General features: G+C 44.9%; 1 protein-coding gene across 2 annotated transcripts in view; it reads left to right on the plus strand.

Moving 5' to 3' along the window:
- Nucleotides 1–4,882: 4,882 nt before the first annotated feature.
- RAB30 (RAB30, member RAS oncogene family) overlaps nt 4,883–15,181 on the plus strand; it is a 40,073-nt gene continuing 29,774 nt past the window's right edge. The window contains exon 1 of one of the 2 annotated variants that reach the window (XM_056484247.1): nt 4,883–5,399. The gene's annotated coding sequence lies outside the window, so the exon portion shown is untranslated. Of the gene's footprint in view, nt 5,400–13,687; nt 13,774–15,181 lie in introns of those variants that run through there. The other variant, XM_056484254.1, reaches the window with a different exon arrangement.

Genomic DNA, 15,181 nt, shown 5'->3' on the forward strand with positions numbered 1-15,181 from the left:
GAGGAGTTAGGTGGACCAAGAAAAACTATTGTCCCTGGAGCTGTTTGGGTGGTTCTGAACTGGGTAGTGGCATACATCCTTTCAAGAGAAATGCACTTTGCCTACAGCTTTATGGTCTTCAGTGGTCATGTCAGGCCATCCCACCTTAAGAGACGTATCCATGTGTAGCTAACAGTTGCAGAACTTTTGATTCTCCTTGTGTTTAGCAAGTTTTCCCCACTGCTAGTGTGCCTTCCAAAAGGGAGCATCCCACAACTGGAGTCTTGGAGTCCCCTGAACTCGAACTACTTGCAGTTTTCGCATGTCCTGACTAGCACTTCTTAAGTTCTGCACATTGTGATTATCTTCCCTAGTACCTAAAATAAAATCAATTTCCTATTTCAGTATTAGATGAAGTCTTTTCAACTGAGTTTGAGTGAACTGAGTGAGTTCAAAGCTGTGGAAGCAACCACCTTTTTCTCTCTACTGAGTTCTTTCAGATACCAGATCTTAAGAACACAGGGACTTGCAGCAGCCTGCACACCCTCTCCTATTGTGTAACTGCTATTGAACTGCTGCCATGTTTCAGCTGAAGAACACGTCCATCCTAGCTTGACTCTTGACTGCTCCTAGAGCACTCTTCTTTTTGCTGAAAGACAAAAAAAAGGGAACACTTTATAATTAGTCATTAGAATTATTTCCAGAGTTGCTTCACACTCTTTAGGCTGTGCACAAATACTATGCTCTTGCAGACACTGGTTTAACAGCTGCCTCCCCACAATTTCATTTACAGTATTTCAAAAAGGCACAGAAGCCTTCCACTCTTTTCTCTCTTTCCAAGCTCACAATGTATTAGCATTATCATTAAGACACTTGGAAACAGTAATATGATATACAAGTACTTACCTGTTCTTCCCAATGGAACTCATCCACTCACCTTTCCCCTTACAGCTCCAGCAACTTTTTGGAAAACAGCTCCACAGAAAACAACTAAAATAAACCAACCTTCATCAAAGCTTTTTCATCCACTATCATCTGAGAAGCAATTTTAATGTGGAAGAGTTTACAACCCTTCCCCCACAAGCTTTGAAATTAAGCAGCTGGTCAGTGATACTTCCACTCCTTCCTCCAAAGCGACTGCAGACAACTAAGTTTTATAGCTGGGATAAATAAGAAAAGAGGATTTTAAAACAAAATGTGCCAAGACTAGCATAGGTAGTATCACTCTCAGAAACCATATTCCACTTTCTGTTTGAGTGCACATGCAAATCCTTTGTCCAGTTAGTTTGCATACCGGGAATGACATTATGCCTGACCATCATTTCCAAGAACTGAGACAACCCCAACAGTTCTCTGTGCTGCACTGACATGGATGTTGCCAGTGATGGTAGACGTAGACCACCACACACCTTAAAATTATGACATGATGTATTTGTACGCTTCATTCTGAAACCTGTGTTTCTCATGCAGCCTGGCATTGTACATTAACCAGTGAATACTCCATTTAAGCATCCAAATGCTTGGTTTCTTTAAGAGTAAACTTGTCAGAACAAACGCTGAGACATGAAGACAGGTTTCTATGTATGAACTTGGATTAAACTTAGACTGAGCATTTTCTTCTTTTGAGCAAAATATCACACATTTCTGCTTATCTTCCTCATCCCTCCTTCAGGATCTTCCAAATGATTCTCCAGGTCAGGAACACGCTTACTGGAGTCCACAGTGACCAAGATCATTTCAGTAACAAAGACAACCCACAGGCTTTGCAGTGCAGGATGTTGGCACAGCAAAGTACACACAAACTCTCAGCTTCATAGGCTGAAGACCACACAGACATTGGAGTAGGTTTTCATTAACAACATGAAAGCAGAGCATATTGATGTTTAAGAATGCCAAACGTGGGTTTTCAGTTCTACTGTCACCCTCTCTTTTCATATGATATGCAGCCACACCACTTATTTCTGCAATAGGACTGCAAGCTTCTTATAGACACTGCAATTAAGGCCTGTTGGGTCAGGATAGATTTGGACATTAGTACTTTCAGGTGAACAGATTATTCAAGTCTGAGACACATAATACAGGTTTCACTGTTAACACCTCTGACAAGCTGTGATCAACAAGTAAGATCCGTAATCAAATCACCCGAAACTGACCAAAGTGAACAACACATGCAGAGAAAACAAGTTTTACTTCTCTCTTGAATCAGGTGTTCATTTGGGTAGTTTTCTGAAGTTTTTCCTACCTTAGCTGAGACATCAGTGGCATCTACATCTACAGATAAAGAAGTACCATATAAATAACAAAATACAATTATCTGTAAAGTGGGGTGCACAGCATCCTCCTCAAAGCAGCAGCATTGATGGCAGGGGGATGGGGAGGGAGTGAAGGGAACCACTGCAAGTAAAACCAATTGTTTCTAAACCAGTTTAACAAAACATCTTGTCCTTTGGCCAGCAGACCATCTTGGATGAAAATTTCACAAGCATTCACAAGACAGTTATAGAAAAGATAACCTTGACCCAACCATTCCCCTGCAATACTTACCATCCTTAGCAGGTATCAGCTGCAGAGATAAAAGCACAGGTCTAAAGTCTACAGTGGACAGCAGCTGTGACACAAGTCATGCCAGTACCCTTTATTTCACCCACATCTCACCTAATTTAAAGGTATTGGTGTAGAGAAGAAATGGAATTAGGAAAGAAATAAAAGGAGTTGTACTTGTAATTCAGAATTCTCCAGATATATGGAACTATTGATGCTATGAATTTTATTAACAGAGCATTACACCTCCACCACTCCTTTTCTTCAATGAGGAATATGATAAAACAGGAGAACCTAGCTGTGAGGAGAAGCACTCTCAGAAGACTGGACTGTTTGAAGGATGGCATGCAATGGGTTCAGCTTCTTTAACTAGAGGGAGCTGCATCTAAAATGACAAAAGAAGAGCATATACACCTGTAGTACCAGCAAATCTTGGAAGGCTGCAATGTTCAGGTGAATGTATGCACCTCAGAACATCTCACAACATCCTTCCTCCAGCACTCATGTATCCTGTGGCAAACACATAACCTGCATAATTATTGTGCAGCAATACCCTCAACAAATGCCTTTGACTTACCTCCAGGAGGAGCCAAAGTATGTAATAAACCCTTGCAACTCCATTTTACCTGAGCTGTACCACTACTGGACTTCAGCCAACACTTCAAGCAAGCCTGTGAAACTCTTCACCACTCTTCCCAATTAAGTATCTTCTCGGCATAATAAAGTGCTTTATTTCACAGGAATCAGCTGTAACTAGAAATGGCATTATTTCACAAGCCATGCAACACTTTGACCATCTTCCCTTCCAGTTTCAAGCACAGGCCTTCCACACATGGTTTCAGTGCACTCCAGTCCCCTTAAGCCTCACAGAGCTTTGATTACTTACTCATCTGGTGCACACATACTTCCCATTCCCCAGCACAAAAGACTAGCACAAGCAGGGATGATGTTCACTACAAGAAAGCCTAAAACCACTGCTCAATATTCCAGCCTGCCTCCTGCACGCTAGCCAGAGGGCTGAAACTAAGACAGCACCTAGTCAGCTGGCTAAGCCATGCCAACATGAGACAGTGAGCACAGGCGAGTCAGCTTGGCTGTTCCTATACTATACTGAAATGTCTTACACCATCTCATCTGCTCTCTCAGCTTTTTCACACTTGATTTACAAGTCTAGGGACAGAATTATACATTTGGGTTGGAAGCGACCTCAAAGACCATTTGGTTCCACCCCTCCCATGCCTTCCAGTAGACCAGGCTGCCCAGTGCCCCATTCAGCCTGGCCTTGAACACTTCCAGGGATAGAGTGTCCACAGCTTCTGTGGGCAACCTGTGATGGTGCCTCACCACTCTCACAGTAGAGAATTTCTGCCTTACCTCTAATCTAAATCTACCTTCTTCCAGACATACTCAGGACTTTAAAAGGAAAAAAAGCTCCTCCTGCTGGTCACACCAAGCCGTTTATCTCTGACAACCAGACACCATTACTTCGATTATCAGGCATCAGACAGACCCACAACCCGTAAAAAAACCCTCAAACCAGCGAAGAGCAGGCTGTCACCTGGTGTGTGACCCGGGCATGTCCCAGTCTGCTCTCTACTGACAGCCGTCCCACCATGGCCAGCCCTGCTGTTTAACCCACAGTCCGTATTTCGTGCAAGAGCCGAGCACCGCGGCTGGCACAGCCCCGCACGGGCCCCTCTCCGCGGCAGGCGCAGCCCGAAGAGCCCCGGGCCCGCCGCGGCTCCTGCGGGGCACAGAGCGGCCTCCCCGCTGCGGCCAGCGCCCACACAGCGCGGCCGCCGCTGCACCGCCACCCCGCCGCTCATCACCGCAGCCCTGCGGCCCCTCCAGGCCCCGGGACAAATCCCCATCCCACGGCCCCGCTCCCACACAGAGAGCCGCAGCCCCACCCGGAGCGGGCAGTCACCGAGCGACAACCAGCCGTGTCCTTCAGGGCCCCCCTCCCCTACCCGCCGCGCCCCTCCCTATTCCTCATCCTCCCCCTTCTTTCGCAGCCGCTCGCACAAGCTCTTTCTTGCCCCTTAAGCCAAGACAGGACTCCCACCCTTCCCCCTTTTCCGACATCTTAACCCGGCTCCCCGACCGCTCCTCCAGAGCTAAGCGATCCACGCCATCAACATGGCGGCGGCCACCGCCTCCTTCCCCACCCCGCCCCCCAGCGCGGCCGGGCGGCGCGGAATCTGCCGGGAAATGGAGTCCGCGCCCCGCATGCCGCCGCGCCGTGGCCAAGTGAAGAAACTACAAACCTCAGAATCCCCCGCTGCCAGCGGGCGCCAGCCAATGGCGAGGCGGCGGCGCGGGCAGCGGCCCCGCCCCGGCGGGCGAGAGGGGTGATGTCATTGCCCAGCGGGGGCCGCGGGGGCGCGCCGCGCGCCGCCGCTCATTGTGCTCGGCCGGTGCCGCCTCCGCTGCCGGACACGGCGGGGGGGCCGCGCTCCCGCTGCTGCGCTGCCTGGGGCGGGCGGCCCCGCACGCATCCCGCACACGGCTGCCTTGAGCCCAGCCCTGCAGCTCCTGTCCCGGCCGTCCTGCCCCCAGCGTGGCTCGGCACCGTTCCGGAGGGCTGCGCTGCGCTGCGCTGCACGGGCGGTGGGGGCTGAACACGCATCCCCGAGCGGGACTGCCTTGCGCCCAGCCCGCTGCACCCATCCCGGGGAGCTGCCCTGCTCCCATCCCGGTGGAAGTGGGCTGCTCACCTCGGGTCGGCACCCAGCCCGGCGTGCGGGGGCTGCAGCGCCCAGCCCCGCTGTCCCCAGTGCGGCGGCCCGGGGCTGCCGCTTCTCCCCATCGCCGCTGGCCGGCTGCTGGCTCCCGCCTCGTTTTATGGTCGTGGAGAGGGAGGAAGAATCCCAAACCAGGTGAGTTCTGCGCTCCTCTTCTCTTTCTGTGTGCTTTTCCTCGTCCTGTTCCCTCCTCCCTGCCAGCCCCCATCTCCCGGTGCCCTTCCCCGCGCCGTGTGTTCCTCAGCGGGAGCAGCGCTGCCGGGCGGGACTGCGCTGCGTTCCCTGGTCCTGCTGGAAAAGGAGGGGCGGAGGGACGGCGAAGCGGGGAAAAAGCCCTAACCCGCTACACGGTCTCATCCCGCGGAGATGAGTCCTCCTCACCCCCTTCGTCCCGGCGGCAGCTCGGGAAACTCCCGCAACTCTGGGATGCTCCGGGCGCGGCGCGGTCCCGAGCCGGCGGGAGCCCCGTGTCGCTTGTTTCCCTCGCTGGATAAGAGGGGAAAATAACATGGGTTTTGACTTGCTGTGGTTAAGCGCTGCAGAGCCTGCGAGAGGGCTCCTGAGGACAGAATAAATACGAGGTGTGTTTTAGGGTGGTTTTGGGGGCGTTGGTGTGCTGGCTCCGTTGTTTTGGCACCGCTATTCCTCCCCTCTTTCAGGGAGACGGGGGAGATTTGGACCCAGTTGTCTCTCGGTCCTGGCTGAGTGTGCAGTTGGTCCAGGTTTCTTTTCCAAGTCACATCATGAGTTAGTATCTTAAAAATTCTTGGCCGAACAGTCTGATGTTTTATTTCAACTTCCAAACTACTGCGCTGATCTTCTTATTGCATTTTATCGTAAATACAAGAAGTGCCTCTATTTTCAACTTTGTAGAAACTTTGTGGTCCCTCACAGCTTCATTTTAGTGTGGCTGTTTGTTTCCCTCTTCCTTGCTGTTTGTGAGGTGCAATTCGGATCTTTACTTGAACAGCGCTAAGAAATTAGCGCAACACAACAGATATTTTTTTCCTTATTATATGACATCAGAAGGTTTTATGCCCTTCTGTAACTAAATTACTTCTGCAATTGCTGGTGGACCCCAGACATCTCATTTTGTGCTGGTGGCATTGAAATGTATGCACACATGGGGGTCCTGCTTGCCTCAAGTCTGTCAGTATCTTTCAGTGCCCTTTAAAGTTAATCCTCGCCAAAGCCCGGCTTGGAGGCTGTTCTGAGAGCAGCAAGAGAGTGTGCAGCTGAGCTGATATTTTTAAAATTTTTTCCCCCCCTCTGCTGCATATTTCCTTCTGCGCTTGTCTTGTGTAACTGGCACTGTGTGTCCTCTGGCAGGGCTCTCCCTGGAATTGCAGTGCTGGGGAGAGCGTGACATGAGTGCAGTGGGGACAATGAAACTCCCTGTTTGGTTTGCTCACAGTGTTTGTAAACACCCAGGCAGTGTTGGGGTGTCCATATGTAAGGCATGGTGTTTTATAGTTTCCCCCCTTCAAGTGGGATAAACATGCTGCATCCACACCTCCTTGCATTTATTTTATCTGTGTTTTTTCCTTCCTTCCTCTTTACTACTGGCTCAAAGGGGAAGAAAAACAGTGCACACAGGCGTTGCCTTTGGTTGGTCTTTTTTTAACATTTTTGTTTCCTGGAATGGCGTTTTCCTCTTTATTTTACAAGGGAGGGAAGAACAGATAATCTAATAGAGTGTTTCCCATCTTGGCTGTAAAAGGAGAAGTTTTATAGCAGTGATTTTGTTACCTTGGGATAGAAGGCACTGGATATGAGGTGATAATTTGAAAATGTAGCCTGGGAATTGTTCTGAAAAATAGTGATATAGAAGTTGGTGAGAACAAGAAAAGAATCCATGGCCAGGGATTTTGCATTTAAATAATACAGTTTTTGAGATGCCCATCTTTTTAAATTCTTTAGTCTTAGAAAGATGCATGTATCTTGAACAAAACAAGCGTAAATAGCAATACATATTTATATGTTTTTCAAAATTTGTTGAATTTATTGGATTTAGAAATACTTATGATAATGCATGCTAGCATTTTCAAGCTATATTACTCTATATCAGGAGGTGCATTAAAAATGTACCTCAGAAATACACACTATTGTATTAATTAGATTAAATTTTGCCTTTCAGAAACTAAAGTACAGATGCATAAAAAGGGACAAAAAGCTGAAAATCACTCAATGATTCTGTGAAAAAACCCAGATGAGCTAGGGGACCCTTTCTCTTGTCCCACAAAGACCTAAATGCAGTGTATGTGTTTACCCTAAATCAAGAATTCTCCAAAAAGTCAGTGCTGGAGGCAAAAAAAAAAATCCCAGGAAGGCAGCACTAAATAGTTACTCAGGTCTTTTTTTTTTCACATTTCTTACTTGTGTCCAGTTTCTGAAGGGAAATTTAGGATTAGGTGGTCTTAAGGTCATACTCTGCAGAGTTTTCTTTTATTTTAGTCCTTTTCCCACTCATATTCAATACTCATACTTTTCATACTCAATGAAATTGAGTATGATGCCAATTATTGGCTTCTTAGTGAAGCCAGAAATCATATCCTTGCAAGTTGGTTTTTATGAGCATCACCTGTGTGCCCTGAACTGTGTTAAATTGCCTGTCCCAGAACTGTTGCTGCCCTGGGATGCCTTGGTGTCACCCAGCTTCATGTACAGGGGAACCCAAAGGCTGGTGAGATGAGGGGAACTGGGAAGAGCCAGAGCTGGGCCACCCTAGCTGGCTTTTCAGTTTAACTTTCCTCTTTGCTCCAGAGATGAGCTGTGAGAGGACAGGGATTTCTGTAGCCTGGAGTTGGAATCTGGTGGGACAGCTGAAGTTCCTGAAGCAAGAGGTGGATGGCTGAAGGTGGCTCTTCAGGGAGGAACTGAAGTTGCATCCCAAATAAGCAAGGGGAGACAGACCTCTGCAAGCAAACAGCCCCCGTTTGTCAGCCTGCTGTGAAAGAGCTTTTTTCTGTTGGCTGAGCTGTATGTGTGCCCCCATCTTCTCAGACCCAGCTGCAGGTGGTAGATGGTGCTCACAGCCTGAGCACTGAGCTGGAGTGTGGTGGCTCTCCAATGCAAGCTGCTTCAGCTCTGGGGCTGCCTTGGTTTGGGTCCTTGCTGGGACAGCCAAGCTGGCATCCATCAGCTGCCAAATTGAGACATTTGCTCTAAGTTTTGTGGTGTGTCCCAGAGAGGTGTATTTGTAGCTGGTTTTTTTTGTGGGTTGTATAGGTTTGTTGACATTTTCTTATTTTTACATATAACATAGCCAGATAAGAAATTATAATAACTGGGATCTAGGTCGATTCTATTTCTCATTTAAAGGCTTATTGCCTTTTTTTAAGGACAAGCTTGAGTGCAAGCCTTGTTCTCTGTAGGTACAGAAGGAGGAGTGGGGAATGTGGTAGGTGCTAGTTTGTGCATATTGTCAAATAACCACCCAGGCAGTGAGAAGATTACAGAGATTCATTGCAACTGTGTGGCTGGCATGGCAGGAGTGTGGAAAATAGCACAAGATGGGCATACCTTGCAGTGACAAAGCTCTTTAGAGCTTGTATGGATGTTTGCAAAACTTTGGAACAGGAGATTTAGGAGACAGTAAAATAATCTTCTATATTACAGATGGATTTCTGACACCAGAAACATCAGCCCAGTTGGAGAGGTCTTGGGGCAGAGATGCAGGAGGACAGATGAGATAACCTGAGGCAGTGTTTTGATTGACTTTCTAGTTTCCACAATTTCATTTTGCAGCAAGTCATTTAGGTTCCCGCTCCCTCCCAGTGCTTCTGTCAATAACTAACTAAATTCTCATTTTATTTTTAATGGCTCTCTTACAGTGGGAAAGAAGTGATCTGTCATGTTTGTCATACAGTCCTGGTTGGTCTGTGCATAAATAATTTAAAGTGGGGGGGAAGGAAGAAGTTGAGCTGAATATTCCTCAGGTGCTAATATGTTGAAATAATTAGGGCAGAACAAGGATAAAATTTGTCCCTTAAAATCATTGTCGGCTTTTAAACAGTCAAGACCACATTGAAGTCTGTTGCTGTTTCAGTAATTTCATAACTAATCTGTGCTATTAAACATTGGCCCTGCATAAGGTATTAGTGAGATTTGTGTTGTAATGTCATTTGATTTCACCTTGCGTAGAAAAAAATAATTAGAGAGCTTTGTTGCTTTGAGCTCAGGAGAGATATTTAGGTTGTGAACAGCTTGACATTCACTTGCTATTTGTCATCTCGCCTCTCCTGGAGTTACTGCTCTCACTACACTGCAGAGGTGTACCCTTCCCTAAATATATTTAAGGCAAAATTTAAACCTAGTTAAAACCTATTTAACTTAGCTATTACTTTCCTGAGATAATTAGGGAATACTTGTACAAACAGAGGAGAAAACCTTCAGTAGGGTCTCACAGAAATCTGCTGCTGTCCTTTTAAACACCACAGGATACCCTGTTTATTTTCTTTCCTTTTAGCAGAAATACTGTCTTTTGACTACTGCTGAACTAAAAATTAACCTTAAGTATCTGAATAGTGTTTTCTTTTAGGTCTTCAAAAGAGTAATGAGGAAAGGGAAGAGAGAAGAGGAAGGGGAGGAAAGGCTGTGCTGGCATGAAAAAAGATGAGCTTGTGCATGATTTCTTAAAAGACTGTATCCTGAAGGCTGAATTTAAAAGGAGAGGGGGAAAAAAAAGAGGTGTTAGAGATGCCAAAGCACAGAAGTCAAGCAGTGCTTGGGTAACTGTGTCCTGCTAAAGATTCCCTCCATAGAGAGGCACTTCATGCAGAGCCCCAGCAGCCCAACCCACTGCTGCACTGTGCTGCTTCTCCTCTGCAGTGAAGGTTCCAAAAACTAAACTGCTTTTTTTGATTAAGCAAAATCTCAGTTACTCAAAGGGCAGCATGTGTGCATTTAAAGTGGGAGTATTTCTTGATACAAATCCAGGCTTTTGTTTGTAAAAGAGAATTGTCATGGAACTACCATCCCGTAGGCTGGTGCTGAGCCTTGATGCCAATTATTTTGGAACAGTGCAGAAAATGAATCTGACTGTGTATGAGACTCTCGCATCCCCCACAGTAACAATCATTTGCATGTGCTTTCCTGAGTGATTTGAACCAAAATCCTTGCAGCCAAAAAAAAAAAAAAAAAACAAAACAAAAAAACCCCCAAACTTTTATTGCTTTGGCAGGAGGGATTACCCCGTTACCTGTCTCTGGAAGGATGGGACCCTTCTCCAGAGTAAGGAAGCAGTTAGAATAGACTATTTTCAGCTGGAAGGAACCTACAAGGATCACCTAGTCCAGCTGTCTGAACAATTCAGGGCTGACCATAAACATGTTAAGGGCATTTTCCAAATGTCTCTTGGACACTGACAGGGTGGGATATTGACTCCCTCTCTAGGAAGCCTGTTGCAGTGTTTCACCATACTCTTGGTAAAGAAATAATTCTTCATGTCCAGTCTGAGCCTCCTCTGGTGCAGTTTTGAACCATTCCTGTGCATCTTATCACTGGATACCGGGGGGAAGAGCTCAGCACCTCTCTCTCCACTTCCATTCCTCAGGAAGCTTCAGGGAGCAAAGAGGTCACCCCTTTTCTCCAAACCAGAGAAGCCCAAAACCTTTGCTGCTCTCCACAGTGCTCTTCCAGCCCTGACAAAGCTGTGTGGGGTTGTACAGGATGTTTCACTACTTAGTGGGGTGTTGCTGAAGAGACAGCACCAGCTCCAGGGGAGCTGCTAATGTCCTTGCTCCCACCTGCTTTCTCCCTGCTTGTTTTCCATCTGCCTGAGCCTCTTGCTCCAGTCCAGCCACCCCAGCTGCACCTCCAGGAGCCTGGATACTCCCAGACTACAGATAAATCTGAGGAGTAGGTATAAATGGAGACTTTAACTGAAGAAGATGTAATGCCTATAGGAAGCAGATTATGAAAGGTGCTGAATAGAAGAATTTGACTGGTTAGTAGATCACCCTACATGAAACTTAAGGCATGGGAACTTGTCAAACCTGTCTTTTCAATGATCATTCTTTTGCTCCAAATAGTCATTTATCCATAGACATAAGTGTGACAAGAGATCCAGAAAAATCTGTGCTCCAGAAAAATCCCAGATCCATGCTTGGGACACAGGCCATTAGTTGAGATGTGAACGCCAGCATTCAGATTTACAAGCAATCAAAGAAAACTTAAAGGACTGCCAGGATTAGAAAAGAGATTTTGGGTGTGCTGTGTTGCAAAGAATGCTTTCAGTAATGAAAAGAGGACTTGAAAAATAATCATTAGCACTTCTCTGTAATTTAAATTTCATTGCCTGAACTCAGAGAAATGGAAAATAGATCAGTCAAGGCTTTTCATCTAACTAGTTTTTAAAGAAAGCCAGATTTGTGTCTAATTAGTGAGAATTTCTTCATGGTGCTTTTGGGGCCTAAAGAGTGGTGTTTTCATGACAGTTGGGCCTGCATGGGAGTATTTACTGAAAATAACATCCTTGCTTAAGAACATAGTAAGACAACCTTGTATAACCTGAACTGACATTGAGAAATCCACTATGGCATCTCCATACTGTGTGGTCTTATTTTCCTGTTGCTTTCTGATGGTAGAAGGGAGTTCTAATTTCCTCCTTCTCCAATACTAGAGATTGAGACTTTATTATAATACCTATTGAACTTGATTAACTGAGATTGAGCACAACTGCCACTTGAAAAAAAAAATTATATTCTTGTTTTACAGCTATTAACGCAAATACCTGAAAAGTAAATGTAGGCTTGAAAAAGCTTTCCTGGCTCATTTGGTATCCCTGGTAGTTCTCTGGAGACATCAGATTATTCTATCCTGAGAAGATTAATCTTCAGAGGTGAGAATCAGGTAGCCAGAAATTGCTGTGAGAGTGTCAGTTCACTTTTGCATATTAAGAAGGTTAAGAGAAATAACATTTGCTTCTTTATTTTTGCATCCCCCCTGAAGTTCACAGTGAAATATATCCTGTGGTGAAAAGGTATAAATTCAGATAAACCTGTGGTAATGAGTTTATTTAAACCCCATCAAAGAGTGGAGAAATCTCTAGCTGTCACAAAAAGGTAGGGGCAGGTTTGGGATTTCCATGTTTCTATGGACTGCTGAGGATGTTGGAATAGTCAGCATCTGGTTCACTGGAGATGTAGCATAAGTTCAACCTGTGTGATTATGGCTTTGGGCTCTGCTGTGCTTCTCTGTGATCCCTTTTTCTGTGGCATAATTGCAGAAAGTGCTTTTACTCTAAAGGGGATGTTCTGACACAGTTTACAGCTAATTCCGTGTTTTCTGTCTGAAATACACTCAAGTGCAGTGAGTATCTGCACTTGCAATTACTCCAGCCTTCTTGGCAGTAGCTGTCTCCTGTCTGTAGCCAATAGAAGATTGTGGTACCCTCTAATTTCTCACATATAAAAATATAAAAATCCTTGCTGTTAGTATTTGCTCTTGAGAGCATTAGATACTTTTGGGGAATTCTTGAACAATGTTGGGTCTATCAAAAAAACAAACATGTAAAGACTGTGTCAGAGTTACATGTACCAGCAGCTTGGAACTGCAGAAGCAGAGTCAGTGCCTGATTTCTTTATTGGATTTGTCCTTGTTCTGAACAATTTGTTCCTTCTAAAAAGGGAGCTGTGCCCATTCCCTTCAAGTCAGCAATATTCACATTTCTAAAATGTGGTAGTAGCATTTTGCTTGGATTGATGTGTTTGTGCATATGTAGAAAACACCGGATAAACACAGGTTTCTTTTAACTCTTTCATTTCAGCAGAAAAACAGGAGTCTAAAGTTGAGCTCTAAACGCTAGGCTAATGGATTTTTGCTTGACCTATTTAGGAGAAGGAAGCATGAGCATAGGACTTGGATGGAAACTGCTTTGTGGGGTCTGTAGGAGTGAAGTCTCATCTTGTATTGTGACCTGCGGTTGGCATGTCCTGGACACCTTGTGCAGGAATGTAGTGCATGCTCAGTGCAGAAATAATCAGTGTCTTTAAGCAGTTGTTAACCCCTAATTCTGTCCCTTCTGCCTATCAGACAAATCTGGAAAATAAAATACAATATAAATATATTCATATTGTGATCCTGAGGTACTTCTCAGTACTTCCATTATGTTTGTAAGTGACTTTTGCTACTGTAGAGTGTTTCCCTCTACTAGAAAGTCTTTGTTTTCCTTTTAAGTAGCAGTTCTGTTGTCACAGTTGTGCAGGGAAGCTGTGTCTTGGTGCACTTGCACTTAGCTGTGAGGGTCACTGGTCCCTGTGTGTCACTAGAAAGCACTGACAGAAATGTCTTTAAAAGCATGGCTTGTGAGAAGTGCCTCCTGGGTCACACTGGACATCCCTGTGCTGGAGATGCTTGAGACTGCCCTGTCCTGTGCCATTATACATGGTTATTATGGACCATTCCTGAATTTTCTACTGCAGGTGTGGGGAACTTCTAAAGCTCCTTCTCAAGCTGCTGCCTGGCCTTCATGTGTGCTTCCATCATGAGTAACTTCACCTTGCTCATTGTGAGTATTCACTCTTGTCAAGGACAATCTCACTTATATCAGTTCTATCTATATCTGATCTGTTCTGCCTCTGGATTGAGAAACTGCTTGGATAAATCAGTCTTAAAATGAATCTTTTTTGCTAGGTTAACTTTTTGGGATAGCATCCTCAGGCTGATTCATTTTGCAGCCATGTGGGTGGTTAGCTGGTATTTAATTACAATAATAATAAATAAAGGCATGTTTAAAACAGATTCCCCCCCCCCAGTTAGGAATTTGCAACTGAAGAAATTCAAAATAAATTGAGTATTGATTTGCACAATGAGAACCAAGGAAAACATTCATTGTGGGCTGAGGCTAATTCTATTAGAATAAATGAGGCTGATTGTGAAATAAATATTAAATAAAGTATCTCATTAGGTTCCGCAGTTTTGCAAAAGCTGTCGCCACAGGGAGGAAGAACCTGGGGTGAATGATTGTTTGTTTACTGCAGCTGTCAGTCATTGTGGGGGTGAGCATGGTGCATCAGTTTGTGGAGTAGCCACTGGTAACCAGGTCATCCTCCTTAAATGTCAGGCTTCTTGCTGGAAAATGTGTGAAACTACATAAAAATTCTTTCCATCTTGTTAGCACATCTCTCACAATATTTCTCATTTTGCTTGATGACATCAGTTCTTGGAGATACAGAGGAAGGTTTTAAAAATATCTCCTGGGCAATGCTAGGTGATGCTTAGCTAATGAATTTATTGATGTGTCTCATACTCTGGGGGGTTGATCCATTTCTCGTTCTTCCTCTGATGCAATTTTTGAGTCATTAATCTGTTTATGACTGCTTCTATATTTTGCGTATAGATTTTTATTATCCATGATGAGGTCTTTGGGATAGAACTTCTGTCTGTTAGTCCCCACTTTCTACAGTGAAAAATCTGCAGTTTTCTACAGTCTGTAGGTGTTACTGTAATGTGATGCTATAATTTGGGTGGGAATAACCATTAGTAGTTTTGGGGAAACAGTCTCCTTAATTTCATTGCAAATCAATTTATATAAGTCACAGTTTCCCCTAGAAATTATATATTTTATACTTTGAAGTCAAGACAATTGAATTCTGCATCTCTCGTGTTTATAGGCAAGCTCTTTTTAAACTTTGTGTCTTGGTTACCTCCATGCATAAAATTGAGATAACCTTAGAGGGCTGCCTTGAATATTTATCAGTGATTTATTGTATGCCACTGAAGAAAAGAGTTACCAGCAATGCTGATGAAGTTTATTACTCAGCCCCTCTGCTGCTCATTGATTGGTAGGTATTTCCAAGATCTGCAGTCTCCACACTGAGCTCTAGCAAATTCTTGACTGGACTTAGCCTGTAGATGACACTAATAACTTAGATTTATGTGGGGCTTTCCCTTTGGAAGGGCTCCAAAGGATTTTA

Source organism: Oenanthe melanoleuca, chromosome 1 (assembly GCF_029582105.1).
Source record: "Oenanthe melanoleuca isolate GR-GAL-2019-014 chromosome 1, OMel1.0, whole genome shotgun sequence".
Taxonomy (NCBI): Eukaryota; Metazoa; Chordata; class Aves; order Passeriformes; family Muscicapidae; genus Oenanthe; species Oenanthe melanoleuca.